Here is a 5,698-nt window from a genome sequence, read left to right as displayed (position 1 = left end):
TTGCCGTTAATCCAATCACGATTTGCCACTTCAAATCTACCCCGTAATAAGCCCGTGAAGGTCCGTTGATGTAGCAAAGCTCGGATGCCACAAGTCATTGTATGGAAGAGTCAAATTAAGAAAGAGGGAAAAAATATGAGAACTGGAAGAGATCGAACCCGGGACGTTGCGCTGTACGTGTCGTGGTTCTAACTCTGACAGTGAGGTAGGGGGGTATGTATGGAGAGGCTAGATCTCAGCTATGGAGAAGTTGTAAGTACACCAGAATGTACGAGTTCAGGCCCTTCGCGGAGGAAGTAACAGCCCTACGGCTCGGTGCCCGGAGGCGGTCGACTGGATTATGTGTGTATGAATTACAGGGGTGCCAACCCCTGCTACTGAGGAGGGGCTGGTTTATATAGAGTTCGCCAGACCCCTCCGGTCCTCAGTAATGCAGGGTTAAAATACATTAAGACTGGGCGTTACTGGTAACGTCCCTATTAAAGTGCTATGATGACCATAAAGACTATTTAATGGCCGACCGTTTGCTTGCGGAGTGACTTTAGATCTCCCGTCAGTCGAGTGGTTGGCGTCGTAGTCGAGTGGTAGCTTCCTGGTCGAGTGTCTTGAATCCGTCGAGTGGGATACCTTCAAGTCGATTGAAGGGTGATTTCTTCCAGGGATGTCCTTGGGTAGGGCTCTCAGGACAGGTCCATGCCCCTACCCTAGGTACATAGCTTCATCATTATCCCCCGAATGGATCGAGGTTCGAGTGGGGAAGGAGTTGGGGGTCCTTCAGACTGGTTCTTAGCGTTATACGAATGTCTTGTACTGGATCAATCGTCACGGATGACGTTGTCAACTTCTTTCGGTCACCTTTATCCATTCTTGGTCTCTCATCGAGTGAATTTCCTTACTTGTGGAATACCGAGTGCCGGCACGAGCGGGCTCTTCAGTTTGATGAGTCGTTCTGCAACCCGCGGATTTTGCGGGATTCGAATTTCGGGAAGCGAGCGGGACGGGGGCGGCCGAAGTAATCGGATGGGATAAGATGGAAGCTCCTCGATCTCCGCGCCACCTTTTTCGCCACGTACCGCGCGCGCGCCTGTTGCGAGATTTGACGGGATCGCCTGGGCCTACCGGTCAGCCACTCGGAAGCGGCTCCTTATAAGTTGTCGGCTCAGGGCTCCCCAATAGTATTCTCTCGCCTTTCCTTCTCCTCCCGCAAGGTCCTCCGCCACCTCCGTTCTCACCCCAGCGCCGTAGGTCCGTTCGAGCCTCACCGGCGACGATGGTGAAGGACAAGACGTCGGCTTTGGAGCGCGCGAAGAAGGCGGCGGTGCAGGGGAAGGGGAAGAAGTCCGCTCGGGGCGGATCTTCCTCGAGGACTGCTCTGCCCAGGGATTGGATCCAGGGCGACTGGATGCCCTCGGTGATTCGGCAGGAAGATCTTGACGACATGGTCGAGGGGGGAGTCATTCCCCATGAAGCTGCGCTCTCCCGGGGGGAGAAGTCGAACCCCAACCTCGTGACGGTGAGTGCGTCCTCCTCGCCACCCATATCGATCGCGGATTTTCTCTACCTCCTCATCCTTTTTTCCGGAGCTTTTTGAACTTCTTCGGAGCGCAGCTCCACCATTTCACTCCCAATTCCATCGTGTATCTTGCGGCTTTCGTTTCCTTGTGCGAAAGTTTCTTGGGTTGCCGCCCTCATTGGGGACTCTTTGAACACATCTTCACCTATCGTTCCCAATCGGTAAAGAAAGCCAAGTCGAGTGACAAACGGACGCAAGTGATCCAGCTATGCGGGGGCCTGGCGATCCAGATGAGGGGTAAAAGTTCTTTTCCGTCTATCACTTTTCCCGAGTCGGTCCGTGGTTGGCAGTCGACCTGGTTTTATTGCCAAGACCAGGTGACCCCAAGGCAGTCGACTGGTCTTCCCCCTTTCTCTCTGGACTGAGCTCAAAAGCCTGCCTCTCTGAAAGTGCTGCCGGAGGAAAAGGCGCAAGTTAAGGAGCTGGTTGGTCGAGTGGTTCAACTTGTCCGAGAGGGTGTGACCGGCATGGACTTGCTGGAGGTCTTCCTTCGAGGCGCATCCAACCGCTCCAGGCTCGTGACCACCCTATGTGGTTGTACTCGGGTCTCGAAGACACCACTCGGGTTCACCCAGAGGAGGTCACCGACGAGATGCTGGAAGGGTGGCTATCGAGCATCACAGGGAACAAAGACAACCCCCGAGGAGCCAGGAGGGTTTCCCCACTTGACAGTACATACGACGTGGACCAGGTTCGACCTTGTGTTCCTGACTGAGATCTTGCTTTCTTCATTTGCTCTCTTTGAATCGGTCGACTGACTTTCGACTTGTCTGCTATTCTCCAGGCAACTACAGAGATGTATTCGACACCCAACGGAGCACAGGGGCAGGCCGAGGAAGGGGAGGCGAGCGGAGGTGAAAGCGGAGACGAACAGGGGGAGTGGGAATCTGACGGCGAAGGAGAGGGAGACGACGACGTCGACCCCAGCGAAGAGGAGGAGGAGGAGGAAGCTGAACCTCCCCGCTCGGAAAGGCAATCCAAGCTTACACACGACCCTACGCGGGAACGTGGTAAGGCGACTGCTCCCGTTGGGCAGTCGTCGAAGCGCCCTCGGACCTCTTCTCCAGCGCCGACTAAAAAAGCTCCCAAGCACCCCCGCGCGGCGCCGTCCAAGCCACCCAAGGCTCTGCCCAAGATGAGGATGACTGTCCCCACCATTTCTGGGTAATGATAGAACTTGTTCTCCTTTGTCGACCGTGGACGGATCCTTGGTCGATCCACTGAGCCGACTGGCAGTCTTTCAAAATTTGCAGTGCTGCTACCTCTGAGATCTCCGCCAAGGACGATGATCAAGAGATGGAAGATGCTGTTACTTCCAACCCTGGTATGATTACTGATGTTCTGCCTTGAATCGACTGACGATTTCTTATAACTCTGGTCGATTGAATTTTTCTCGTAGCTCCTCCTCATGTTATTAGCCTTCCTGACGACGAAGACGAAGCGCCGCTGAGAGTGAGGCGGAACAGGAAAGCGTCGGCTAGCGAGACTCCACAATCCACTCCGGTGCCGGAGGCCGTAGCTTGAGACGGTGGCGATACCACCCGGGCTTCTGTGACTTTCGACAATCCTCTGTCGAGTGTGCGGCCCTCGACGTCGACCGTAAATCCGCCTTCGCTCTTCGCCACGCACCACGTCCCTGAGGACCAAGTGGGTGCAGCTAAGGAAGCTATACACCAGGCAGGCATCATGATGGAGCAGGTCAAGGTGGTTCGAGAAGCCAGCCAAGAGGCTTATGACGCGAGTTCAGCTCTTCAGAGTAACGTCCAGGTCAGTCGATTCACTGCTTGTTCTGTTAGGGTATGATGTCTGAAGAATCTCTTTTCCGAAGATCTTTTGAATCTGTACACCCACTGGGTGTTTCTGTTAAGTTTTTTGGTCGAGTGGGGGCACGCTGAGTGCACCCACTAGGTGTAGTCCCCGAGACTATGGTGGACTGCTGGCAGTCGACTGTAGTCTTTATATTATGTTGCTGTAGTTTTACTCCTTCACTCGGTCTGGCCTGGCCATGTCGAATGAAACTGTATCCGGTCGACTGCGGGCAGTCGATTTTTTTTTTCAAAACCAGTGGGGGCACGCTGAGTGCACCCACTGGGTGTAGTCCCCGAGACTACTGTTGAATGTTTTTGATTCAGCTGTAGTCTTAAAAACATCATCATTGTCTCTTGGTTACTCGGAAGCAACTTATCTTGGATCTCTGTCGACTGACCTTTGCAGAAATCCTGTGAACTTGTGGCTCTCTACACTGAGTTGGAGAACAAACAGATCCAGCTCGACCTTGACTTGAAGCTCGCTCAACAGAACCTGCAGAAGGCGCGAGACGAAGCAAAAGGTATGGCTGGCAAGTTTTCTCATTCTTGACGAGTGACTTCCCTTTCTTGCCCATTCTTGATGTTGAGTTCACTCGACATTCTGTAGATAAACTGGAGGAAGCTCTGAAGAAGAAGGATCAAGATCTTGCCGAAGCACAGAAGGAGGCCTCGAGCAAAATGAAGCTTGCAGAAGAGAAACTGGCTTCGGTCGGAACTCTTGAACAGGAGAACTCTAGACTGAAAACTGCTCTCGAGACAGCTAATCGAGAGGTCAGCCGACTGAAGAAAGACAAGATGGTTCTGCACGACCAGGCGGGTAAGCTGGCGGGGAAGGTAAACGATCTGGAGGCTTATCTCGATGGACTCGCCAAGAAGTTGTTCGTCATGCTCGAAGGTAATTATTCCGACCCGGCTGTCTTGCAGTTACCAAGCCCGCGTAAGGCCACTATCTTATTCTTGAATCGTGTTTGCAGAATTCTGCCAGAGCTTCGAAGAGGAAACCAGTCGAGTGGAGCCAGGCTTGGATCCCGCCAATTCTCTCGTGAAGGATGAGGCTGCTATGAACGTGCTCCGACTGGAGTCTCGTGTTACCAGCGTTGTTGACTATCTTGCTCGGCTGAAGGTTGCGATGTCGCGGATCGACACATCACTCTGGCCTGGAACGACGCTTCAGAACGACCTCGAGTCCCTGATGGTTCGATTGGATGAAGTCCCGGGTCGAGTGGCGGAATGGAAGAAATCTTCTGCTAGATGTGGTGCTGATGTCGCTCTATCTCTGGTCCGCGTCCATTGCAAGGAGGCGCGAGAAGAAAAGCTGGCCGCCATTCAAGTTGCCAATACCAGGAAGCACAGCTTTCAAGACTTCATGGAGACTTTCATTGCTGCTGCTACTCGTATTGCAGACGTGATCGACTTGGACGAGTTCATCGGCCCTTCCAGTCCTCCTCTTGAGGAATGAAAAACTTTTATGCTTCACTTTAAATTTGCCTCGGAATGCCGAGTGGATTCTGTAACCGTTAAACTCTATCGAGCCAAGGGCTCGAGTACTTTGATCTGAGGTCTTGGACCTTTGGGTTTTATCCGAACTTGATTTATCGTTGAATATCTTCGGGAATTATCTGCCGAGCGGAACTTGGCCTTCACTCGAAATAACTTCGTATTTGTGGTGCAGCTCCGAAGGAAAAGGTAATAGTCGATTTGCATCTTGCCGTCCTTGTGGATTGGGACGTGTTCCAAACTTAGGCGAGCACTGGGCTGCAGCTAAGCCCCCGAGTGGGAGGTTTGCTTTCCACTCGGTGGAATTTTTGAACACTTAGGCGAGCACTGGGCTGCAGCTAAGCCTCCGAATGGGAGGTTTGCTCCCCACTTGGTAGGAATTTTGAACACTTAGGCGAGCACTGAGCTGCAGCTAAGCCTCCGAATGGGAGGTTTGCTCCCCACTCGGTAGGAATTTTGAACACTTAGGCGAGCACTGAGCTGCAGCTAAGCCTCGAGTGGGAGGTTTGCTCTCCACTCGGTAGGATTTTTATATACTTAGGCGAGTACTTGGACTGCAGCTAAGCCCCCGAGTGGGAGGTTTGCTCTCCACTCGGTAGGATTTTCAAACACTTAGGCGAGCACTGGGCTGCAGCTAAGCCTCGAGTGGGAGGTTTGCTCTCCACTCGGTAGGATTTTTATATACTTAGGCGAGTACTTGGACTGCAACTAAGCCCCCGAGTGGGAGGTTTGCTCTCCACTCGGTAGGATTTTCAAACACTTAGGCGAGCACTGGGCTGCAGCTAAGCCTCCGAGTGGGGGTCTGGCTCACTGCTCGGTA

The sequence above is a fragment of the Triticum dicoccoides genome, chromosome 1A (assembly GCF_002162155.2).
Source record: "Triticum dicoccoides isolate Atlit2015 ecotype Zavitan chromosome 1A, WEW_v2.0, whole genome shotgun sequence".
Classification (NCBI taxonomy): Eukaryota; Viridiplantae; Streptophyta; class Magnoliopsida; order Poales; family Poaceae; genus Triticum; species Triticum dicoccoides.
Note: the sequence above shows the minus strand (reverse complement) of the source record.